Below are 26660 nucleotides of genomic sequence, written 5' to 3'. Positions count from 1 at the left end.
TTGTCTGTTTGTTTTACTGAGTGGATTGTCTAGTTTTTTTTTTCTCTTGCTGTGGATGTACCCTTGCTACCAGTGTATTACGTCTGAGTACCCTGGATATTGTCTATGTGGGTAATAAAATGGGGTAAGGGAGAGGGAATACCAAAATTGAGAGACAAGGAACAAAAGGACAAACCATTCTAAATGCAGCACCTAGAAACCATTTGGTGTCAACCAACTGCACAACTCTTGGGGGACAGGGGAGGGGGAGGGGGAAATGAGGGAGAAGTTAACAAGTAGGACAAGAAATATACTCACTGCATTTCCTATGAATCTGTAATCCCTCTGTATCACACTTTGACAATAAAGGGAAACACAAAGAATTGCAGTGGAAGCAAAGTCCTTATACAGACTGCCCTTGCACCTGAGCAAGGCGGCCGGGGGCTCCTAGCGCCCCCTGGTGGTCACCACCATCAGGTACTCTGCCCTGCTGCCTAGGCCTAGAAGAATTCAGCCATGAACTGAGCCAACTCTACCAGCCAGTAGGGTTCAAAAGCAGACTTTAACCTGAATCATAGCTGGGATTTCCCTTGTCTCCATGCCCGGAGGGACAGAGTTCTTATACCCATCACCTAGAACACATGACCCAGTCCTCACTTCTCAAGTTTTGCTGACCACCACCTCACCTCCCAGCGGCTCCTATCCTCACCCAGGATTTCCATCTGTCGCCTGACCAGGCCTCATATCTGCCAGTGGTGTCACCAGGCAGCAGGGGTCCGCAGGGCTCCCGTGCCCTTCCTCCTCGGCCTGAGCAAAGGGGTTACAGAGAAGCTGATTATGGACACAGAGAAATATGTTATACCCTGAGTGTAGGCAGGAGATAGACTGAGCATCCTAGAGGAATGACTTCCGACCCATGCACATTTTTGGTTCAACTCTTTGCCAGGGACTCTGGTGGAGACCCGGGTGCCTCTGAAAGCACAGGACCAGGGTGACCGGGTGGCTGCCTGCTGTCCAGTCTGTTAGGCTCTAGCGGGGAAATCACTGTGGCATGCTGCCACCTGGTGGCAGCTTCATGTTGCAGCTGTGGAAGGTGAACCTGTAGCAAGTCTGGGTCTTGTCTGGGGACATGCGGCAGAGAGGGAGATGTTCACAACAGAGCAAAGCTCGGCCCAGGAGTGGAGACAGGAGCTTCATAGAGAAGTGCTAGAAGAAAGGGAATTCCAGACACCAAGAGACCACGTGGAGTGCTGGGAGCTTCCTGGGGACCTGAACCCCTGAAGAGCCATGGTGTAGGTAAACTCCTAGCATCCTCAAGGACATGTGTTTATGTGGGAGTTATGTCATCCTGATTTTTCCCATAAGGAGTTGAGGCTCCAACAGGCCTCATCCACCTCATCAGACCCCTGGATAGCCCGGCTCCGTGATATATGGGGTTCTGCACACATTGCTCCCGGATTGCACACTTTTGCTTCAGGGAGACCTGTTAAGTGGGTTCCAAGGGAACATGGCAGGCTGAGGACACTAACTCGACAGGAAGCCTAAACCCAGCCTCTGCTCACCACCATTCCTTAGCCTTGGAATAAATCCAGCACCCATTTATGCTAAAAGTCCTGGAAAAACTGGGATTCCAGAGAACACTCCTGAATATAATAAAGGCAGTCTATGACAAATCAAAAGCAAGCATAATTCTAAATGGTGAAAAACTGAAGCCATTTCCTTTAAAATTGGGAGCAAGACAGGGATGTCCACTCTCCCCCTTCTCTTCAACATAGTGCTAGAATTCCTAGCCACAGCAATTAGGCAAGAAGAAAATATAAACGGGATCCAAATAGGAAAAGATGAAGTTAAACTTTCTCTCTTCGCAGACGACATGATCCTATACCTAAAGGGCCCCATAGACTCTACTCCCAAGCTACTAGAGCTGATCCAAAACTTTGGCAAAGTTGCAGGATATAAAATAAACCCTCAAAAATCAATGGCATTTCTATATGCTAATGACCCAAACGCCAAGGCTGAAGTCAGGAAAGCAACTCCTGTTGCAATAGCCTCAAAAAACATAAAATACATAGGAATAACCTTAACCAAAGAAGTGAAAGACCTCTATAATGAGAATGTTAAAAACGTGAAAAATGACATTAAGGCAGAACTAAGGAAATGGAAACACCACCCATGCTCCTGGATTGGGAGGATTAATATAATCAAAATAGCAATGATGCCAAAGGGTATCTACAAATTCAATGCAATACCCATTAATATCCCAACACCACTTTTTAAATGAAATAGAGTAAGCAATCCAGAAATTCATATGCAACAATAAAAGATCTGAATAGCAAAACAATTCTAACCAGAAAGAACAGTGCTGGAGGAATTACAATACCAAACTTCAAGTTGTATTATAAAGCTATACTAATAAAAACAGCTTGGCATTGGTACTGGAACAGGCCTGAAGACCAATGGAACAAAATTGAAGACCCAGAAATGAACTCACAGTCTATGCCTACGTAATCTTTGATAAAGGAGCTAAAAAAAATAGTCTGGAAGAAAGATAGCCTCTTTAACAAATGGTGCTGCCAGAACTGGTTCAACACCTGCAACAAACTAAAACTAGATCCTTATATATCACCCTGCACCAAAATCAATTTCAAATGCACCAAAGACCTCGAAATTAAAACACATACCCTGAAAACACTAAAGGAAGGAGTAGGAGAAAGACACGGGCTTCTTAGCACAGGACGGAGCTTCCTCAACAAACACCCACATATGCGACAAATCAAAGAAAGGATGGACAAATGGGACTGCATCAAACGGCAGAGCTTCTGCAGGGCAAAGGACATAACTCGCAAGATAAACAGAAAGCCCACAGATTGGGAAAAGATCTTTACCAGCTATATAATGGACAAATGCTTCATATCTAAAATATATGCAGAACTAGACAAATTACATTCCTCCAAAACAAAACCGCAAAGAACCAATAGCCCTCTCAACAAGTGGGCTAAAGACTTCAAAAGGGACTTCTCTGATGAGGAAATGAGAATGACCAAGAGACATATGAAAAAGTGCTTTACATCACTGGCCATAAAAGAAATGCAAATCAAAACCACATTGAGATTCCATCTCACCCCAGTAAGAACGTCCTATAAACAGAAAACTAACAATAACAAATATTGAAAGGGATGTGGCAAAAAGGGAACCCTACTTCATTTTGGGTGGTAATGTAAACTGGTTCAGCCACTCTGGAAAGCAGTATGGAGATTCCTAGCAAGGCGAAACATAGAGCGCCCCTATGACCCAGCAGCCCCACGTTTGGACATCTACACAAAAGACCACAAACAAGAACACACTAAAGCCACCAGCACAACAATGATCATTGCAGCACAGTTTGTCATAGCTAGAATTTGGAACCAACCCAGAGGCCCCTCAGTAGACGAATGGATCAGGAAAATGTGGTACATATACACAGTGGAATTTTATGCCTCTATCAGAAAGAATGACATTGCCCCATTCTTAAGGAAATGGAAGGACTTGCAATAAAATTATATGAAGTGATGTGAGGCAGACCCAAAGAAACATGGAGTCTATTGTCTACCTCATAGGGAACAATTAGCACAGGTTTAGGCTAGTCACAGCAGAGGCTCACAAGAGCCCAATAGCTATGCCCTTATGAACACATAAGATGATGGTAAGTGAAAAGAACTCCATGTTATGGAAACGACTGTTATATTACTGTTGTCATTATATTCAACATGCAATGTGAAACCGTACCTTCTATTATTGATGATCCTCTTGTAACCCCTTCCTGTGGAGGTTGTACCTGCACTATCTCTGTATCTTATCTGAGTACATTGGAAACCGTGTATACTGGTATGAGAACTAGGAAACTGAAAGGGAATACCAAAATCAAGAGACATAGGGTAAAAAGACAAATGATTACAAATGCAATACTTGCAAAACTGTATAAATCTACTGGTATAAATCTACTTGGTATAAATCTACTGAACAACTCATGGGGAAAAAAGAAAGTGGGAGGGGGAAGGGGGAATGAGAGAGGAGGTAACAAACAGTTCAAGAAATGTATCCAATGCCCAACGTATGAAACTGTAACCTCCCTGTGTATCAGAATGACAATAAAAATTTTAAAAAAAGAAAAACACCATACACGCCGGAACAATAAAATATCTCTGTTTTAATTCACTTTGATTCAGATCATTGTAAATATTCAACAATAAATACACTAGCAGGGTTTGAGAGTGGCAAACTAGCTGAAGTCATTGAAAATACAGCCAGACCCATCGACACTCGGCAGCGAAATAAACATGAGGAGAGAAAGCAAATTTTAAATCACCACAAACCAACCAAAGGAGACGGCAGAGAAAGAAGAGAAACTATTCAATGAACTTTGGCTTTGAAGGGGATTGTGCTGAAGGTGTGTGCCACGCCCACCCTAGCACACACGAAGGTTTAAAGCTCAGCCCTGCTCAGGGCCCTGGGCAGGGGGCAGCCAAGAGTGAGGAATCGTCCTGACCTTTACCCTGGAAAGAAAAGGAGGCTTGGGAGCAGGCTGGCCACTTGGTCACAATGTTAAGCAGCCCCATGCATGGCAAGGGGTAACCTAGGCCCCCAAATCAGGGCCCAGGAGGACACAATGACCAGAGCTCTGGAGGGTGGCAGCGGGTCATGGAGAGCACGTAGCCAGCGTCCAGCCCTCCGCAGCTGCTCCCTGGCCCCTGGGCTCCTCCAGAAGAAGCTTTCCCATCCTGTGGACAGGCGACAGAAGGAGCTAGATACCATGCTCCTTGTTTCGGGGGACCTGGATCCAACGTCACCTCCCAGCAGATGAGAGGGTCCCCTCACAGGCAGGGATGCAACGCTTACTGATGCATTTCATTCCGGCCACACAGACTGGCTTTTATGGAGCAGAGCACCCGTTGCTACTGGGATGAGACCCAAGTGGTGCTTGGAAGAGGAGATGATGGCCTAGCTGCCAAAGGACTGTGGAAGGGCTGAGCTGGGTCCGGGGAGAGCCTGAGCCATGAGCCCCTGGGTGATTCAGAAAGAGCCCTGCCCTGCTTTGGATCAAGCGCTTTAATTCATGCTGTCTATCACCACTGGGTCTCAGAACAAGCTGTCGCCCGCCTGGACCCTGTTTCTACTGTGTGAGATGGACAGTGGGCTTGTGGGCTGGGGGTATCTCACTGGAACATCCTCATGAAGAGGGACAGGAGGCAGCGGCGGACACCACACAAGCAATCCGGGCAGCATGGGCTCAGATGCAGCCACTGCCTACCTTCTGGGATCCATTCCCTCCTCAGTGCAACCAGGCCCCTGCTGCCCTCCCCTCCCAGACTCAGCCCTGCCTGAAGGGCTAGGGACAAGCAGAGCTCTCCAGCCGGAGTCTCGCCATGGAAGACCAGAGGTATGGTCCAGATCAAAGACCTCACCATGATTCGGCAGCTAGGAGTCTTCAGTCTGGGAAGACTGCAAAGCTGAAGCAGGTTTGTATTGGAGCAAACAGAAACCACTGGGCTCTGAATCTTTGAGAATCTAAAAAAAAGCTCTAACAACAGGACTCCGGTTCAGACTCAGGAGGAGCCAACCATGCTGATGAACATGGTCTATGGGCTGAAGCCATGCTGGGCCCCTGACCCAGGCCTCCTCCAAGCCCACCATCCTTCCTTGGGGCCTGCAAGGGGCGAAGTGGCGAAAGCAACCCCATCAATAAGTCCTTTTGCTGTCACTGGAGGTGGTGGCCACTGCCCAGTGCCTACCTCCCCCTCCTCTGGCCCAACCCCGAGGCACCCACCCACAGGAGGAGGCCTGCCTGTGAGGAGACAGACAAACAGAAAGGACGCCACCACCCATGCCTGTAACCGAAGCTATTCAGGAGGCTGAGAGCTGCGGACTGTGGTTCAAAGCCAGCCTGGGTAGTCTGGGAGACTCTTATCTCCAAAAAGAAGAGACAAATCAAAAGAAGAAGACATAGAAGAGACAACTAAAAAGCCAGAAGCAGATCTGTGGCTCAAATAGTAAAGCACTCGCCTTGAGCCAAAGGTTTTAAGATTCACAAAGAAAATGAGAAGGATTTGAACAGTTTGTCTGAATGGATACTTACAGGTGAGGGGATTTAAAGATACTGAAGGTACTCCATGTCTTAGCCAGGGGATATTTGCTTCGATTGTTACAAAGTACAAGGGTTCCCAATATACTCTTCTGTTTAAATGACATTTCTGTGCTTTTCTGTATATGTTTAAAACAAGAAACAGGATGATGATGAGTACTATCCGAGTCTTCCTGTCTCCTGATAACTTGTTTCCAGGTCTCTTGAATTCCCTGATTAAAGTGTGCATATAACATTCATCTAAATTAATTCAAAAAGAGAATTTGGTTACTTAAAATGGTATCTTAATAAATATTAAACTGTAATATTTCTGTACATCAGTTTGATAATAAAAATTAAAAAAAATATTAAGTAGCACTATCACTTTCATATATATGATAATAGTACACTAAAGGGAAGTTATTTAATTAAGCATGTCCGGTAGTTTAAAAAAAAAAAAAAAACTACAAGAAGAACCCCATAGAGTCTAAGCCCAAGTTACTTGAGCTGATCCAAACCTTTGGCAATGTAGCAGCATACAAAATAAACCCTCAGAAATCAATAGCTTTTCTATAAAACCTGGAAAGAAACTCCTTTTGCAATTGCCTCAAAAAGCTTTTTACTCACATACCTAACAATTTTTCTATGTTGGATAGTGGCATATATGATCAGAGATTCCCTAAACAATGATCCAAACTCAAGAAGTGCCCACACATGACAGGATGGAGGACAATGCAGAACCACATTGGGGAATTACAACCCATCCACCCAGCCTGTGTACTACCACCCCGGAAGGAACAAGCCTGCATTAGAACACACCCTAACAGCAGGGGGTGGGAGGTCAGTGTCTGAGGGCCCACACCTGTGAGCCCAGCCTACAGGAGGCAGAGACAGCAGGTTCCCAAGCTCAAGGCCAAACTGGACCTCCCCTAAGACCCTGTATCTGAAACCCAGCAAGCAAACAAATCTGTTCCCCAGAAGGCCAGCAGGCCCACAACCCCTCAAAGAAACCAGAGAAGGGAAGGAAAGGGAGGAATAATGCACACGCCTGTATAAACATACAGACATGTAAAATATGTGTGCAAACATAAATATTGATTTATATATGTGTATACTTAGATATATGTGCGCATGTGTGTATATATATACATGCATACACGGAGGAGAAATGGTCCCCAGCCCTGGAGTTTGGGGAGTAAATACAAAAGTGTGCCTAGGGCTATGGGGAGAGGAGGAAATGAAGGGCCAGAGAGGGAGGATATGGTCCTCAGGGTTGACACAAAGTGAGGGTTGGTGGAGAGGGCCATGGCACCGAGGCTGGGACCCCAGGTCAAGGGAAGGGTGAGGGCTATCTGGACCCAGGAGGTCGGGACAAGAAGGGCAGAGCAGGCAGAGGGCCGTGGAGTTGGGGGGAGGACCCTGTGGAAGGCCAGGCCTGTGGTCAGAACCCCTGGCAGGACCCGAGGGCACGGAGGGCGTGTGCCGTGGGGAGGGGTTTAGAGGCGGAGCTGTCAGGAGGGGGGGTCAGGCAGAGGCCTATATAAGGCGGGAAGCTGGCCGGCCGGATTGCTTTGGAAGGCGACCACGGAAGGAAGCAGACCAAGAGCAGGAAGCGGAGGCCAGCCTCGCAGCAGCGACACACCAACCGACCGATCAACCGACCGACCGACCAGAGGAGGAGTGCCCAGAGCACGGCGAGTGACCTACAGCACCCAGGAAGCCAGGTGAGTGGCCCGCGCATCTCTGAGGACGTGGACGGTGTGGGCATCGGCATGGGCGCGACCGAGTGGGCGTGCGGGGCCGTGCGGCAGCTCCAGCAGCGCCTGGGCTCCAGCACGGACGCGGACGAGCTCCGCCGCTCCTTGAGGCTGCTCTCCCGCCTGCCCATGACGCCGGAGATCCTGGCGGCCACGGGTGTCAGGGGGACGCTGGAGGCCTTGAGCAAGCACCAGCAGGTGGGCAGTGTGGCCAAGGAGCTGGCCGAGCGCTGGGAGATCTTGGCTGTGCCGAGCCACCCGTCAGAGGCTCGTAGCCAGGTCGCGGAGCAGGCTGTGGTTCCCGAGCCCACGGAGGAGGATCCGGGGCAGGGGGAGAGGAACGGGGCGCAGGAGCGCGAGATGTGGAAGGCATCCACCGCGGATCAGTGCTGTCCCAGCGGGGCGAGGGAACTGCAGGCGGGAAGCCAGGTGAGCGGCCCGGGCCTGTGTGCAGACCTGGACCTGGGTGGCGTCGGGACGCAGACGGCGGACTGGGTGTGGGGGGCCGGGGAGCAGCTCCAGGAGCGCCTGGCCTCCAGCACCGAAGGGGACGCACTGCGCAAGATCCTGAGGCTGCTGTCCGTCCTGCCCATCACGGCGGAGATCCTGGCCGCCACGGGACTCAGAAGGACAGTGAAGGCGTACAGAGCACACCCGCAGGTGGGCAGTTTGGCCAAGGAGATGGCGAAGCGCTGGAAGACCTTGGCTCTCCTGGGTGGAAACCCAGCGCTCGAGGCAGAGCTGATGGGCCGGGGCCCGGAGCGGGATGGGGCCCCAGCGCCCACCCAGGAAGTTCTGGAATCACGGGAACGGAAGCAGAAGCGGAAGAGGTGGAGCTTGGCAGGTGCGGATCCTTCTTCTCAGAGCAGGGCCGAGGAGCCTCTGGGCCCAGGATACCAGGCGGCGGAGGGGGCTTGGGGAGCCGCCAGGCAGCTCCAGGAGCGCCTGGCCCGTAGCAGGGACGCGGAGGAGATCCGGAAGACCCTGAGGCTGCTCTCTGTCCTGCCCTTCATGCCGGAGATCCTGGAGGCCACAGGAGTGAGGAGCACGGTTCAGGGGCTTAGGGAGCACCAGTTGGTGGGCAGCTTGGCCAAGGAGCTGGACCTGCGCTGGGAGACCGTGGCTCTGCTGGGCCGCCACCCAGGGCTGGTGCCAGTGCTCCTGGGGCAGGTCCCCAAGCGGGATGGCGCTTGGGAGCCCAGGCAGGATGGCCCTAGAGAGGGAGAGAGGGAGGCAGAAAAGGAGAGGAAGAGGAAGGATGAGGGGGACGGGGAAAGAGAGGAGGAGAACGAAGGAGAAGAGGAAGAGGATGAGCCGGATCATTTCTCTCACTGCGGGACTCATGAGCCATTGGATCGAGGAACCCAGGTGAGTGGTCCCTGCATCTCTCCACACGTGTTCCAGTGTGGCATCATCACACAGGTGGACGAGTGGGTGTGGGGGGCCGTGGGGCAGCTCCAGGAGCGCCTGGCCTCCAGCACTGAAGAGGAGGAACTCTTTAAGTCCTTGATGCTGCTGTCCGTCCTGCCCATCACGGCGGAGATCCTCGCCGCCACGGGAGTCAGAAGGACAGTGAAGGCGTTCAGAGCACACCCGCAGGTGGGCAGTTTGGCCAAAGAGATGGCAAAGCGCTGGAAGAGCTTGGCTCTCCTGGGTGGAAACTCAGCACTCTGGACAGAGCTGATGGGCCAGGACCAGGAGCGGGATGGCGCTCCAGCACCCACTGAGGAAGTTCAGGAACCCAGGGAAAGGAAGCAGAAGCGGAAGAGGTGGAGCTTGGCAGGTGCGGATCCTTCCTCTCAGAGCGGGGCCAAGGAGCCGTGTGGCCCCGGAACCCGGGTTGTGGAGGGGGCTTGGGCAGCCGCCAGGCAGCTCCAGGAGCACCTGGCCCGCAGCGGGGACACGGAGGAGATCCGGAAGACCCTGAGGCTGCTCTCCATCCTACCCTTCATGCCGGAGATCCTGGAGACCACGGGAGTGAGGAGCACGGTTCAGGGGCTTAGGGAGCACCAGCGGGTGGGCAGCTTGGCCAAGGAGCTGGACCTGCGCTGGGAGACCGTGGCTCTGCTGGGCCGCCACCCAGGGCTCGTGCCAGCCCTCCTGGGGCAGGACCCCGAGCGGGATGGCGCTCGGGAGCCCAGGCAGGATGGCCCCATGCAGTCGGAGTGGGCTGAGTGGGAAGAGCTGATGAAGGAGGCAGGTGTGGTTCTGGAATCCCCGGAGAGGGTCCCGACGAGTAGCGAGGTCAAGGGAGACCAGGCAGGCAAGCTGGTTCTTGTTCAAGCTCCTGATCCCGCCCGAGAGGAGCCAACGGTGCCGCCCGAGGGCGACCCTCCGGATTTCCCCGGGGGGCCAGTCGAGTCAGGTGTGCTGCACAGACAGGGGCGGATTTCCCTTTTTCCACTCCCTCCGCATGGGGACTCTGTGCCCTGGGGAGAGCCGAGAGGGGAAGGAGAAGATGAGGAGGAAGAGCAAGGTGAAGAGGAGGAGGAAGAGGAAGGGGCAGCCTTCCCTTTCCACAGAGTGGCCCTGAGGACCCCGGTGTACTCGGGACCCAGGCCCCTCCCGCTTCTTCCCTCCACTGCCCAGGAGGTCTGCGCGCTTCCCCCGCACAGTTCCCTCGGTGGTGCCCGGACACCCCGCGTTCTGTTCGAGCTCGTGCCCGAGCCTCTTCCCGCAGCTCAGCACCCCAGTCCCGGGAACGGTCACAGCAGGACCGTGGCACCCGGCGGCACAGACAGGCTGTGGCAAGTCCGCTGCAGAAAGGAGTTTAAGGAGGCCACCCCGGCCCCGGGCGAGTCCTGGCAGGAGCTTTTCGTGCGGCTGCGCCAGGAGCGGGAGCAGCGTCTGCAGGCCGTGAGCGCCAGGATCCGGGCTGCCCAGGCCCAGGAGAGCAGGGGCCGCCGGACACAGATGCTCCTGCACCCGCTTCCCCAGAAGCGCCCTCGCCGCGGTGCCCAACCCCGGGCTTGCAGCGCAGGGCCAGCCCCGCACCAAGGAGGCGCCCAGCAAGGAAACCCAGCTGGAGGAGGATTAGAACAGGGTGCCTTGGGGGCCGGGGCTGCGGGTGCGGGCGGAGCTGCTGGAGGTGGGGAAGGAAGGTTTCATCCCCAAAGCCAGGCAGCAGCCTGCGCCCCCTCCGGCCCCACAACGGCGGCCCTCAGGCCCGTGGTCAGCACCGGAAAGCCCCCTGCTAAGAGAACTGCCCGGCTCATGGCCAACACCCTCCGCGATTACCTGAGATGCAAGAGCAGGTTCCCGGGGCGGTGACCCCGGAGGCCTGCAGCACCGGTGGGCTGTCCCAGGGACCCTGCCTGCCGGCTCTCCAGGGCCTCTCGGGGACACGGGCTCACAGTGAGTCCCCTCTAACCTTCCCCCCGGGGGCCTAACAACGCATGAGTGCCCCTCCATACTGAGCTCCACTTGGATGGCATTTACAATGCTATCTCCATTACTAAATGCACTACTCTGATGAAGGGGCATTTTTCTCTTCAATAACAATCTACAGACTTGGATGTTAGATAAATTGTCAGGCAGGGCTGCAGAAGGGTAAATATACAGGAATATGTGCGTACATAAATATAAGTACACATATGTTTATGACTATAAACACACACACATATATGGTTACACACACACACACACACACACACACACACACATATTTCATGTATTTATCTGGAGAAAACACAGAGCACTGCCATCAGCTGAACTGGTGCATCGGAGATCAGCGACTCCCTAAACAATGACCCAAGCCGGTATGTGCCAACTCTTCTCCAGTGAAGAAGGACATGGGAAAGAACCAGCCTGCACCGTAATACACCCTATCTGGGGGGAGGGGCCACAGAAGGGGGAGGAGGAGATCATTGTTGATGGGCCACACCTGTGGGCTCAACCTCCTCAAGAAAGAGACACCAGGTTCTTTGGCTCAAGCCTCATCCGACCTACCCGCGGATACCCTGGCTCAAGCAATTCTTCACTGGGGCTGTTTAATATCTAGACCTTCCACCTTGGTTCAGGGATATTCTGCCATGTAGCCTCTCCAGAGCAACCTTTCTGAGAGCTCACTTTCCACTCAATTGTAAGCCCTTCATCTACCCAACTCTACTCACTGTTTTGATAACTTTTCTAGTTTTGGTTTCTTAAGACATTTCCACACGTGCTACTTCTTATTTCTTTCCCTTGCCTTCTCTTATGAATTTAATGGCTTACTAGGCTGATATTTTCACACTGTGCAGGTATTTCTGTTATTAATATCATCATCGCTTTATTAGTTCTGTGATAATTCCCCAAATAGTCTTGTCTCAAGTCTGCCAAAAGTGTTATATTTTCTTCCTTTGCTGTCAGTCTTCTGAGCCTTCTTTGTACCTTCATGTGTTTAGTATTATGTCTTTGCATCACCCTAGATCTCAGTTCACCTTCGGAATACCTTTGGAATTTCCCCGAGAAATGCCAAATCTTCTCTTCATCTTATTCTCAATCAGTTTGTCTACCTGTAGGAAAAAGAAATCTGGACATTACCTTGGAATTTCATTTCCACATTCATGATAAAAACAATAAATACCAGGCCTCATCTATGACCTGCATACACACCCTATTGTGTACTTGCAGGGAGTACACGTAGCACACAATGCTGTTTCTCTCATCCCCTCTAAATGGTGTATTATTCACTGCAGTCCATTTGTGGTTCAGTGTAGGTGCACTTCCGCTTCTGTCTGGAGTAGATAAAAGAATGATGATGGTATTGAAGCTGAAGAAAACACTGGTGGGATAATAGTTCTCTTTTCCTCCTGTTTTGGGTGTTGCTTTAGAATGCATGTTTTTTCATGACCACATGTCGACAGTAGTCTTATAGGAACGTAAATACTTAGCTTTTGAGCTATTGTATTCCCCTGAGAGGTCAATTTTTGACCTTTATATGTTGAGTAATTGTTTGGTTTTAGTTACATGCTGTTGGGTCGCTGCCCCAATCCTGTGGGGAACACTATTTGACAAGCAGTTTTTGGTTTCACAGACTTGGTCTCTACTGTCTCTCCGTCTCCCTTTGTTAACAGTCATATATCAGGGAGATCATGCCCCTTTGTTTTCTGTGTTCTAGGCTTGTCTCGCTCAACATTATTTGTTCCAGTTCTGACCATTTCCATGCGAATAACAATATTTCACCATTCCTAATCGCTATGTAGTATTCCATTGTGTGTAAGTACCATATTTTTTGGATCCATTCATCGGTGGAGGGGCATCTGTTTTGTTTCCATATTTTGGCTATTGTGAATTGTGCCACGATAAACATGGAAGTACAAATGTCTTTTTGATATCTTGGGGTTTGCTGTTTAGGATAGATGCCTAGGGGTGGTATGTCTGGGTCATAGAGTAGGTCTATATTGAGCTTTTTGAGAAACCTCCATACTGTTCTCCAAAGTGGTTGTACTAATTTGCACTCCCACCAACAATGGAGAAGGGTTCCTCTTTCCCCGCACCCCCTCCAGCATTTGTTGTTGCCTGAGTTCAGAGTATAGGCCATTCTAATTAGGGTGAGGTGGTATCTCAGGGTTGTTTTTCTTTGCATTTCCTTTACTAGCAGGGATGTTGAGCATTTCCTCATGTGTTTCTTTGCCATTTTTATAGCTTCTCTTGTGAGGTCTCTCTTTACCTCCTTTGCCCATTTCCTAATAGGTTTATTGGGCTTGGAGGGGCTTAGATTTTGAGTTCTCTGTAGATGACAGATATCAGGCCTTTGTCTGTTGCTCTGCTGGTAAATATCGTTTCCCATATCGTTGGTTGTCTTTCTATTTTGGTGGCTATGTCCTTATCTGTGCAGAAACTTTTTCATTTGTAGTAGTTCCATTTGTCAAGTCTTTCCCCTATTGGTTGTGCCCCTGGGACTTTATTCAGGAAGTTCCTTCCTGTGCCTATAAGTTCTAGCGTCTTTCCTACTCTGTCCTTCATTAGTTTCAAGGATTCAGGTCTGATATTGAGGTCGTTGATCCATTTTGAGTTGATCTTGGTGCATGGTGATAGGCTTGAGTCTACTTTGAGTTTTCTGCATATGGCTGCCCAGTTCTCCCAGCACCAGTAGTTGAAGAGGTGATGTTTATTCCATTGTATGTCCTTAGCTCCTTTGTCGAATATCAGCTGACTGTAAGAGTGTGGTTTTATTTCTGGATCTTCAATTCTAATCCATTGGTCTTCCGATCTGTTTTTATACCAATACCATGCTGTTTTTGTTATGATGGCCTTGTAGTAGAGCTTGAAGTGTGGTATTGTGATACCTCCTGCCCTGCTTTTTTTTGCCTAGAATTGCTTTGGCTATTCTAGGTTTTTTGCTGTTCCATATGAACTTATGGGTTGCTTTCTCTATTTCAGTGAAGAATGTAGCTGGGATCTTGATGGGGATTGCATTGAATTTGTATAACACTTTGGGCAATATGGCCATTTTCACTATATTGATTCTGCCTTCCATGAGCATAGGAGGTCTTTCCATCTCCTTGTGTCTTCTTTGATTTCCTTTATTAGATTTTTATAGTTTTCATTAAATAGGTCTGTCACATCCTTGGTTAAGTTGATCCCTAGGTACTTTATTCTTTTTTTGACTATTGTAAATAGAAATGTTTCCATAATTTCCTTTTCTGTTTGTATATTGCTGGTGTACAGAAAAGCTGCTGACTTTTGTGGATTGATTTTGTATCCTGTTATTTGCCAAATTGGTTTAATAGGTGAAGGAGTTTGGGGACTGAGTTTTTTGGGTCCTTCAGATAGAAGATCATGTCGTCTGCGAATAGGGATAACTTGATTTCTTCCTTGCCGATGTGGATCCGTTTGATGTCCTCCTCTTGCATTATTGCTATGGCTAGGGATTCCAGCACTATGTTGAAAAGAAGTGTGCATCCTTGTCTTGTTCCTGAGTTTAGGGGGAATGATTTAAGTTTCTCTCCATTTAATATGATATTAGCAGTTGGTCTGTTGTATATGGCTTTTATTGTTTTGAGGAATGTTCCATCTATTCCTGTTCTCTCCAAAGCTTTTAATAGGTATGGATGTTGTATTTTTTCAAAGGCTTTTTGGGCATCGACTAAGATAACAATGTAATTCTTAATTTTAGATCTGTTTTTGTGGTGAATTACGTTGATTGATTTACGGATGTTGACCCATCCTTGTGACTGTGGGATGAAGCCTATTCGGTCATGATGTATGATTTTCGTGATCAGTTTCTGGATCCTGTTAGCTAATATTTTATTGAGGAACTTTGCGTCTGTGTTCATTAGTGATATTGGTCTGTACTTGTCTTTTTTTGTTGGGTCTTTGCCTGGTTTGGGAATGAGTATGATATTAGCTTCGTAGAATGAGTTTGGGATTTCTCCCTCTGTTTCGATTTCACGGAAGACTTTGAGGAGTATTGGTATTAGCTCCTCACTAAAGGTTTTGAAGAATTCGTTGGTGAATCCATCTGGGCCTGGGCTTTTCTTTGCTGGGAGGTTCTTGATTACCTCCTGTATCTCACTGTAAGTTATTGGTTTATTTAGTTGATTTATTTCTTCTTGGTTCAGTTTGGGCAGTTTGTACTTCTCTAAGAATTAATCCATGTCTGTAAAATTATTGTTTTTTGCTGAGTAGAGCTTTTGGAAATAGCTCCTTATGATTGTTTGAATATCGTGTGTACTTGTTGTAATTTTTCCAGTGGAGTCTTTGATTTTACGTATATGAGTCTCTTCTTGTTTTTGTAAGTGTTGTGGGGGTCTGTCAATTTTGTTTATTTTTTCAAAGAACCAGCTTTTAGTCTTATTTGTTGAATGGTCTTTCTATATTCAATCAGATTTATCTCTTCTTTAATCTTTGTGATCTCTCCCCTCCTAGTCGTTTAGATTCTGTCATTTCATGTTTCTCCAGTTGTTTTAGTTTCATCGTGAGGTTATTCACCTGCTCTGCTTCCATTCTTTTAATGTGAGTGCTGAGGGCAATGATCTTGCCCCTCAGTACTGCCTTAGCTGTGTCCCATAGGTTTCTTTGTGATGTGTTTTCATTGTCATTGTGGCTTATGAATTCGTTGATTTCATCTTTAATTTGGTCTGTGGCCCAAGTGTTGGATAGCAGTGTGGGTATAGCCTCCAAGAGTGTGTATAGCCTCTGTGGTATCCTTTGTTGTTGAGGGTTACCTTTAATCCACTGTGATCAGATATAATACATGGGATGACGTCTATACTTTTGTATTTGCTGAGGTCCTTTGTGTGGGCTATGACGTGGTCTATTTTGGAATATGATCCATGGCCTCCTGAAAAGAAGGTGTATTGGGTCTCTGTAGGGTGGAAGATTCTGTATTGGTCTGTCAGATCCATTTGGGATATGGTGTTACTTAGGTCCTCAGTTTCCATGCTAATCCTCTGGGTGTTGGATCTGTCTTGGAGAGAGTGGGGTATTAAGGTCACCCACTATGATTGTGTTTGCGTCTATCTTGTTCTGTAATTCTGTGAGAATTTGCTTGACATATGTCGGGCCTCTTTTGTTCGGTGAGTATACATTTATCACCGTGATGTCTTGATTCTGGATTTTTCCTTGTATTAATATGTAGTGTCCTTCTTTGTCTTTTTGACTTGATTTTAATGAAAAGTCCAGCTTGTCTGAGATCAGAATGGCTACACCTGCCGGTTTGGTAGGTGCGTTTGCTTGGTAGATCTTGCTCCATGCTTTCATTCGGAACCTGTTTTTTTCTCTTGCTGTAAGGTGGGTCTCTTGTAGGCAGCGATGTCAACTTTTTGTTTGGGGATCCATCCTGTCAGTCTGCTCCTCTCTATAGGAGAGTTTAAACCATTTATATTTAAAGAGATCAAGGATAAGGGTGTTCTTTCTCCTTCAATTTTCTTGTTGGGCTGTTTTTTCCTCTTTTTTTCTTTTTCTTGTCTTTAGTGAGCTGTTGTTTCTATTGGACTTTGACTATTGTATTTTCTTTCTGTTTCTGACTGTGTGTCTTGTACGATCTCTGTTGGGTGGGGCTCCCCTCTTAGAATTCGCTGTAGTGCTGGTTTTTTATTCACAGACTCCTTTAGCTCCTCTTTGGTGTGAAAAGATCTGGTTTTCCCTTCACATGTGAACTCCAATTTCGCTGGATATTTGATCCGAGGTTGCATATTTTTAGCCTGAAGTACTTGGATGGTGATTTTCCACTCACTTCGTACGTGGTAAGTTTGTGTGGATAGTTCAGCTGTTATTCGAATCCTCTTCCCATTGTAGAATTTGCTCAATAAGTACCATGTCACTCAATACCATTTTACAGATTTAGACCATAAGCTTCAGGGAGGCCAAGACTCCTCCTTGGGTCAGGAGCATCCTGGAGACGAGATGCAAATAGAAGCCCAGGAGAAACCCTCACGTCTGGCAAAAAGCCGTGTGCCACACGGTATTACCAGAGAGGCCAGAGAGCAAGGTGGCCCACCACACTGGCTTGCTATTTGGAACTTCTCCAGTTGGGTCCACAACTTTTCTCTCCACGTGTTTATTGTGCTGAATGGCAGAGATACAGACTTATCTGGATAGAAGGCGTTGGGCTTGTAAGAACTGCAGTGGATTTGGTGGCAAGTATGGTCATCACAGCACAACTCGTCATCGCTAAAACATGGAATCAACCTAGATGCCACTCAGTAGACGAGTGGATCCGGAAAATCTGGTACATATACATAATGGAATTCCATGCCTCTATCAGAAGGAATGACACTGCACCGTTTGTAAGGAAATGGGAGCACTTGGAAAAAATCATTCTAAATTAAGTGACCCAGACCCAAAGAAACATAAATCCTATGGTGTCCCTCATGGGGATTGGCTAGTACAGGAATAGGCCTGTCATGATTGAAGACCAGAATACCCAATATCTATACCCATAGGACCACATAAGACAATAGGAAGTGAAATGAACCCCACGCTATGGAAAGAAGAGTTTTACCTCTGCTGAAATTAGTCTCAAAACGCCATGTGAACTCGTAATACACTTTTTTTCTCTTTTTCCTTGTCTGTTTGTTTGACTGAGTGGCTTATCTAGTTTTGTTTCTCTTGCAGTCCCTTCCTGAGGCTGTACCCTCGCGACAACTGTACTACATACGAGTACCCTGGATAATGTGTGATATGCGTATTAGACCAGCGGAAGGTAGAGGGAATACCAAACTCAAGAGACCAAGAAGAAAAGGAAAACCATTCAAAATGCAACACTTAGAAACCATTTGGTGTAAACCAACTGCACAACTCTTGGGGGACAGGGAGAGGGAGAGGGGGAGGGGCAAATTAGGGAGGAGGTAACAAGTAGAACAAGAAATGTACTATCTGCCTATCCTATGAATCTGTTACCCCTCTGTATCACGCTTTGACAATAAAGATTAAAAAAAGAAATGCAATGTTGGCAAAGTCCTTTTATATACTGGTCTCGCACCTGAGCGTGTGGGGGTGGGGTTCCTAGCACCCCCTGGTGGTCACCATCACCAGGTACTCTGCACAGCTGCTTAGGCTTACAAGACTTCAGCCCTGAACTGAGCAGGCTCTACCAGCCAGTAGGGCTCAAGTGCAGACTTATCCTGAAGCATAGCTAGGAGTTCCCTTGTGTCCGTGCCCTGATGGACAGAGTTTTATACCCGTCACCTAGAACACAGGACCCAGTCCTCACTTCTCAAGTCTTGCCCACCTCACCTCCCAGCGGCTCCTATCCTGACCCAGGATTTCCATCTGTCACCTGACCAGGCCCCATGTCTGCCAGTGGTATCACCAGGCAGCAGGGGTCCTCACGGCTCCTGTCTCCTTCATCCTTGGCATGAGCAAAGGGGTTATGGAGAAGCTGATGATGGACACAGAGAAATCTGTTTATACCCTGAGTGTATGCAGGGGACAGACTGAGCATCCTAGAGGAATGACTTCCAACCCGGGCACTTTCCTGGTTCAACTCTTTGCCAGGGACTCTGGTGGAGACTCAGGTGCCACTGGAATCACAGGACCAGGGTGACCGGGTGGCCGCCTGCTGGCCAGTCTGGGATGCACTGGTGGGGAACGGACTGTGGCGTGCTGCCACCTCGTGGCGGCTTTTCGTTGCATCTGTGGAAGTTGAACCTGTAGCAAGTCTGGGTCTGGTCTGGGGGACATGCGGCTGAGAGGGAGATGTTCACAACAGAGCCAAGCTCAGCCCAGGAGTGGAGACAGGAGCTTCATAGACAAGTGCTAGAATAAAGGTTATTCTAGACACCAAGAGACCACGTGGAGTGCTGCTGGCTTCCTAGGCCTCTGCAGAGCCATGGCCTAGGCAAATTTCTAAAATCCTCAGGACACGGGTTCATGTGGGAGTTATGTCCACCTGACTCTTCCCATAAGGAGGTGAGGCTCTGACAGGCTTCAGCCAGCTCATCAGGTCCCTGCATAGCCTGGCTCTGTAATATATGGGGTTCTGCACACATTGCTCCCGTATTGCACACTGTTGCTGCAGGGAGATCCGATAAGCGGGTTCCAAGGGAACATGGCAGGCTGCCCACATTAACTCGACATGAAGCCAAAATCCCCCCTCTGCTCACCACCATTCCCTAGACTTGAGAATTCAAGTTCCTGCCCAAGGAGGTGGTGTGCAAAGTATAAAGCGCCACACACACTGCGAACATCTTGCACCAACGTTATCTTGGACATCGGTTTTGATTTGTGCCGATATTGGTGTTAGACCTCAGGACCTGGGTTCCATTCCTTGGCTTTTTCGCTCAAGGTTGGTGGTCTACCATTCTTGAGACACCACTCCATGTCTGTCTTCTTAGTGGTTAAGTGGAGATAGGGCCTCAAGGACTCTCCTTCCCAGGCCAATTTCAAGCGGAGACCCTCAGAGCTCAGCCATCTGAGAAGCAAGGATTACCTATATGAGCCACAGGTGCCTCGCCTTTTTTTATTTTTTATTTTTCAGTCAGTGATTCATGCCAACTTTGAAGCTGACGTGTGTCCTTCGCTGGTTACAGCAACCTGTGAGGAGTGGACTCTACCTCTGTACAACATGCTGTCTGGCCAAAACAATGCTCAGGGCAGCGGAGCATCCTGAGGCTTTTGCTGGTGATTTCACCCTGCTCTGCCATGCATTGTGGTTCTCATTTGACCTGAAAGGCAGACAGTCCAGGAGACTGGCCTGTCTGCTCCTCCTGAGTCACCCGTGAGCACTTCATGGGGAGGGAGGGCGGAACCCTCACCCAGAGACTCCGGAGAGACGGAATCTCCAGCCATTTTGAGACCAAAAAATCGGCTGACTCCAAACATCCAGGGTAGAGCGAACCACCACTAGGGCCCCCGTCTAGAAAAACAACAACCACACCGGAAAAATAAAATAGCCCTGGTTTAATTCACTTTGATTTAGATCATTGTAAAATTCAACAATAAATAAGACATCAGGGGGCTCAGAGTGGCAAACTAGCTAAAGTCATTCAAAATACACCCAGCCCCTTCGACACTCGGCGGCAAAATAAACATGGGCAGAGAAAGCAAATTTTAATCACCACCAACCAACCAAAGGAGATGGCAGAGAAAGAAGAGAAATTGTTTAAATAACGTTGGCTTTGAAGGGGATTGTGATGAAGGTGTGCGCCACGCCCACCCTAGCACACACTATGGTTTAAAGCTCAGCCCTGGGCTGGGGATATAGCCTAGTGGCAAGAGTACCTGCCTCGGATACACGAGGCCCTAGGTTCAATTCCCCAGCACCACATATACAGAAAACGGCCAGAAGCGGCGCTGTGGCTCAGGTGGCGGAGTGCTAGCCTTGAGCGGGAAGAAGCCAGGGACAGTGCTCAGGCCCTGAGTCCAAGGCCCAGGACTGGCCAAAAAAACAAACAAACAAACAAACAGAAAAGCTCAGCCATGCTCAGGGCACTGGTCAGGGGGAGCCAAGAGTGAGGAATCATTGTGACCTTTACCCTGGAAGGGAAAGGAGGCTTGGGAGCAGACTGGCCGCTTGGTCACAGGATTAGGTGGCCCCATGCATCGCAAGGGGTCACCTAGGCCCCCAAATCAGAGGCCCAGGATGGAAACAATGACCTCCAGAGCTCTGGATGGTAGCACCTGGTCCCGGAGAGCATGTAGCCCGTGTCCAGACCGCCGCAGCAGCTCCCTGGCCCCTGGGCTCTCCAGGAGGAAGCTTTCCTGTCGTGTGGCCAGGCAATGGAAGGCAATACTTTCCTTGCTCCTTGTTTTGGGGGAACTGGATCCAACGTCACCTCCCAGCAGATGACAGCGTCCACTCTTAGCCAGGGTTGCAATGCTTACTGATGCATTTCATTCCAGCAACATAGACTGGCTTTTATGCAGCAGAGCACCCATTTCTAAAGTGATGAGACCCAGGTGGTGCTGGGGAGAGGAGATGATGGCCTAGCTGCCAGAGGACTGAGGACGGGCTGAGCTGGGTCTGAAGCGAGCCTGAGCCACGAGCCCTTGGGTGATTCAGACAGAGCCAACCCCTGCCTTGCTTTGGATCAAGCACTTTGATTCATGCTGTCTGTCACCACTGGCTCTCAGAATAAGCAGTCACCCGCCTGGACCGTGTTTCTAGCACGTGAGATGGACAGTGGTCTTGTGGGATGGGGGCATCTCACTGGAACATCCTCGTGAGGAGGGACAGGAGGCAGCGGCGGACACCACACAAGCAATCCGGCAGCACGGGCTCAGATGCAGCCACCGCCTCCCCTCTGGGATCCATTCTCTCCTCGGTGCAACCCGGCCCCTGCCTCCCGTCCTGCCCAGTCTTGGCCCTGGCAGAAGGGCTCGGGGTGTGCAGAGCTCCCCAGCGGGCTCTGGCTGGGGAAGTCCAGTGGTATGGTCCAGATCAAAGACCTCACCATGATTCGGCAACTAGGATTCTTCAATCTGGGAAGTCTGCAAATCTGAAGCAGGTTTGTATTGGAGCAAACAGAAACCACTGGGCTCTGAATCTTTGAGAATCTAAAAAATACTCTAACAACAGTGCTCTGGTTCAGACCAGGAGGAGACAACGACCCTGGTGAACATGGTCTATGGCCTAAAGCCACGGGTGGCCCCTGACCCATGCCTTCTCCAAGCCTGCCATCCTTCCCTTGGACCTGCAGGGGAGGAAGTGGCGAAAGCAACCCCAAAAACGTGCTTCTGCTGTCAGTGGAGGTGGTGGCCACTGCCCAGTGCCTACCTCCCCTCCTCCAGCCCAGCCCAGAGGCCCCCAGCCCACAGGAGGAGGCCTGCCTGTGGGGAGACAGAAAAACAGAAAGGACGCTGCAACTCATGCTTGTAATGGAAGCTACTCAGGAGGGTGAGATCAGCGGACTGTGCCAGCCTGGGAAGTCTGTGAGACTCTTCTCTCCAAAAAAGAAGAGACAAGTAGAAAGAAGAAGAAATAGGACAGACAAATAAAAATCCCGAAGCAGAGCTGTGGCTCAAGTACTAAAGCACTCGCCTTGGGCAAAAGGCTACTGGTCAATGCCTAGGCCCTGAATTTAAGCCTCAGTAGTAGCCGAATGTGAGAGATGGGTGAAGGAAGGAAGGAAGGAAGGAAGGAAGGAAGGAAGGAAGGAAGGAAGGAAGGAAGGAGGGAAGGAAGGAAGGAAGGGTGGTTGGAAGGAAGGAAGGAAGGAAGGAAGGAAGGAAGGAAGGAAGGAAGGAGGGAAGGAAGGAAGGAAGGAGGAAGGATACTGAGAAGCACAAGCTTGTGAAAAGATCATTTCCCAAACTCCAGGGCCTGCACCCCAGCATGCCCCACAAGCTCCAAGTCCCCAGACATCTGTGTAAGGACCCTGGGGAGAGAGGCTTCCTCTTTGCTCCCCACTCCACACATTAAAGCTTAATGAAACGCCAGTAGCAGCAGAACCATCGCACGCACATGATTTCAGCTGAATTTGTTTAAAATACCAATAAATAATCAGGAAGGCACCAGAGGGGAGGGGAGCAGAGCAGACAGGAAGGAATGAGGAGATGTAGTGAGGTATGTAGACAGCCAGTCACCATTTCCTGGTTGTTCCCACTCTGACCCCAGTATACCATGAGGTGGCCCCTACCTGGCCTAGAGCTAGGGCCCTAGCAGGCACGGGTGCTTGTGTAGCTTTGAAGGGTCACACACAGCAAACTCAACACCAAACAGGGGCCTTCTCAGAAGATGGCGTAGGAGCAGCAGAGCCCTCCGACATCGCAATTTTACCACTCCAGAGACATTTTCAGTGTTAGAAGACAGCCCAGTAAGTAATAACATTGCAGGGATTCTGGTCAGGACGAAAACATCGACTTTGCTGGCCTGAAAACACAGATTTGAACTCCATGCCACATTCTGCTGCCATGCCAGTGCTGGTGCCTGCACAGTGCCCCACACCGTCCGCACCTAAAGCACACAGCAGCGACCAGGAGGAATGCATCCAGCTGGCAGCAGCAAATCACAGGCTGAGCATGGACAGCCTGAAATGCAGAGGAAGCGTGAGTAACACACAAAAGACATTCTAACACGTGCCCAAGAGCAGCTTCTGGAAGACAGCCCTTCCCCCACTGCCAGAACAAAGCGTCATATTTGACACTGGCATAGGGTCAGACCAGACTGGAACTAAAGCAGGCCTGGGGAAAGCGAGGACAAAGGGGCCATCTTTGAAAAGGGCAAGAGGGACTGACCAGTGAGAGCCAGCTCCGCCCAGGAGAATGAACCCTGCCCAGACCAGGGCTCACACACTCAGGTGAACTCAGCCAGATGTGCCCTGCCCTCCAGAATTCCTAAATTAAAACCAAAAGCGGGGAGCAGCTGCTGTCACAATGAACAACCAAATGGGAAAACAAATGTTTCCCGAGACAGAAAAACAGTCCCATCCCAGATGAAGCCAATTCCCAGCCCGAAATGGAGCTGAATTGCATAGCCATCTCTGGCCAGGAGGCCGCCCCGCCCAGAAGGGAGGAGCCTCCCCCAGGCAAGCAACTGTCAGCTGGGTAAACCAGGCCAGGGTTGGCCCGCCCTGCTGAGTCCACAGCCTATTCAGAGCCAGGCGTTAAATTTTTTAACCTTTTTTTTTTTTTTTAATTTTTTGCAATTTGGAAATGTGGTTGGGTTTTAACTTTCCATTTTTACCTCTTTTTTTCTTTTCAAGTTTTTGTGTTTGTGGTTGTTGTTCGATTTTCTGGCGTTTATTTTTAAATGATTTTTCTCTGTTTTGTGCATTTGTCTTCCAGTATTTTTTCTTTATTTCTCTCTTCACATTCTCTTTCTTTAAAAATTACTTTCTTATGAATAACACCTCCACTCTTTTCTGCTAATTCTCCATTTTCTCTAATTTTAACCTTGTTCTTTCTACTGATTCTACTGTCACCACATTTCCGCGTCACTGACACTAAACTAAAATTATCAACCTCCCCATACATTTTACTCTATTCTCTTTACTACCTCTAACTTACCCTCCTGACTTACTTCCAGGACCTCCAGATTCCATTGACCCCTGGTTATTGGATAGAAGGTATCCCTGCTCAATCTGAGTGAATCAAAGGGCTTCAAAGACAAAGCCAACCCATCCAAAAAGAACTTAATATAAGATCAAAAATTACTCATAGGGTTGTAACAGTAAATAAGTAACTACTGAATACACGGCTCAGGATTGGTTGTTATATCAAAGTTGTATTCTTTAGGAACACCAAATCTAATTGTATATATGGGTATACAAGGTATCTGTATATAATTGTGAACTTCTACGATATATACAACAGTGCTTGGTAAGGTCTGCTTTGGGTCTTAAACAGTGCTCACATGTGCTTGTAGATTGGCATTCCCAGTCCAAATGGGCAGAAGAAACACAAGAAAGATGGCAAACAATGGAGTCTCATCTCCCACTCAAAACAAACAGGAAGCAGAGCAGTCAATCAAAGACATAGAAGAGAACCCTCAAAATGATCTACAAAGTCTACTGATAAAAATTATAACTGAAAAGTTTGAATCTCTTCAGTCATCTATTCTAGAGCGTGAGGATTCAAAGCAAAAATTAATGGAGAATTTCATGGCCTCCACAAATAGAAAGATAAATGAACTAAAAGAGTCAAAAGAAAAGATAGTCACCCAGCTAAAAGATTTGAGAGACAGCACTCAAAAAAAAGTTAATGAAGTTAATGAAGTAAAGAAGTCCATGCAGGACCTAAGAGCAAGGACATGGAAATCAGCAGGAAAGACCAGTCAGAAGGAAAAGAGATTCAAAATCAAGTAGCTAGCCTACAGTCCCGACTAACTGAAGCAAAGGATTGAATCTCAGGAGCTGAAGATTCCCTAGAATCTATGGAGAAAGATAAAAAATCAATACAACTCTATTCCAATGAAGAAGGACATGGGAAAACCCAGCCAACATCAGAACACACCCTAACTAGGGGGTCTGGGAGGGAAGGGGAAAAGATCAGTGTTGATGGCCCACACCTGTGGGCTCAGCCTAGGGCAGGCAGAGACAACAGGTTCCCCTGGTCAAGGCCAATCTCACCTTCCCCAGAGACCCTGGCTCTAGCAATTCTTAACTGGCACTGTTTAATCTCAAGGCCAATCTGAACTTCCCCCAGAGACCTTGGCTCTAGCAATTCTTGACTATCACTGTTTAATATCTAGACCTTCCACCTTGGTTCAGGGAAATACTGCCAAGTATCCTCTCCATAACAACCTTTGTGAGAGCTCAGTTTCCAATCAATTTTAAGCCATCTATCTATCTATCTATCTATCTATCTATCTATCTATCTATCTATCAATCTATCTCTAGTCACTTGTTCTGATATTTTCAAACTATGCAGGTATTTCTGTTATTAATACCATCATCTCTTTACTTCCTCTGTGATAATTCGAAAAAAACCTCTTGTTTCAAGTCTGCCAACAGTGTTATATTTTCTTCCTTTGGTGTCATTCTCTTCTGAGCCTTCTTTGTACCTTCATGTGTGTCGTATCATGTCTTTTTATCACCCTAGATCTCAGTTCACCTTCGCAATACACGGAGGCATCCCTGAGAAATGCCAAATCTTCTCTTTATCTTATTCTCAATCAGTTTGTCTACCTGTAGGAAAAAGAAAACTGGACATTAACTTGGAATTTCATTTCCACATCATGATAAGAACAATAAATGCCAGGCCTCATCTATGACCTGCACACACACCCCTGCTCTGTACTTTCATTGACCACACGTAGCACACATTGCCATATCTCTCATTCCCTCTGAATGGTGTATTATTCACTACAGTCCATTTGTGGTTCAGTGTAGGTGCACTTCCACTTCCGTCTTTAGTAGTTAAAAGAATGCTGATGGTATTGGTGCTGAAGAAGACCCTCATGGTTTAATAGTTCTCTTTTCCTCCAGTTTTGGGTGTTGATTTAGAATGCATGTTTTTTCAAGAGTCAAACTGGGCACTGGTAATTTGTATCCAAGTCAGTAGCTACTTTTAAATGTATACCTTTTTGAGAAGCACTTGGTTTTTAATCATTTGAAAATTCGTGGTACTCATGAGTTACAAGGTAATTAAATTTTATAGTATAATTGTTCGGTTGTAGGTATTTTGACTAACGTATATACATATGTAAGCAACAGAACCTAAGGCCCCGCTTCTATGGCTGTTTTCTGAATACGTTTCCTTATAGTGAATTGGACTGAGTATTTGTTTTGCTGGTGAAAGGTTCCCTCATTTTCTTAACATAGGATGATCTCTATGGGGCAGTTCAAAATATCATGGCTAACCACTGGGTGTCTGTCCCCAGCCACAGGGCAGTGGGAGTGGTCGCTTGGTGATGGTGAGGGCCTTCGTCTGCTCCTCTGTGGCATCCTACTGGGGCCTCCTCTCCTGACTTCTTCCTTGGCTTTGCACCCAGCAGTCTATTCTGGTTGTCTATAGTTATG

The 26660-nt window shown here is 48.4% G+C and overlaps 1 long non-coding RNA gene across 1 annotated transcript; it reads right to left on the bottom strand.

Moving 5' to 3' along the window:
* Window positions 1-5155: 5155 nt before the first annotated feature.
* LOC125344961 lies at window positions 5156-25135 on the bottom strand. The gene is made up of 3 exons (XR_007209682.1): window positions 25122-25135; window positions 21494-21520; window positions 5156-5262 (listed from the first exon to the last, which is right to left on the bottom strand). It is a non-coding gene; the product is annotated as an uncharacterized LOC125344961 (long non-coding RNA).
* Between the last annotated feature and the right edge of the window lie 1525 nt (window positions 25136-26660).

The sequence above is a fragment of the Perognathus longimembris genome, unplaced genomic scaffold, assembly GCF_023159225.1.
Source record: "Perognathus longimembris pacificus isolate PPM17 unplaced genomic scaffold, ASM2315922v1 HiC_scaffold_4890, whole genome shotgun sequence".
In the NCBI taxonomy this organism is placed as follows: Eukaryota; Metazoa; Chordata; class Mammalia; order Rodentia; family Heteromyidae; genus Perognathus; species Perognathus longimembris.
The sequence above is the reverse complement of the archived record's forward strand: the minus strand, read 5'-3'. Positions and strand labels throughout refer to the sequence as shown.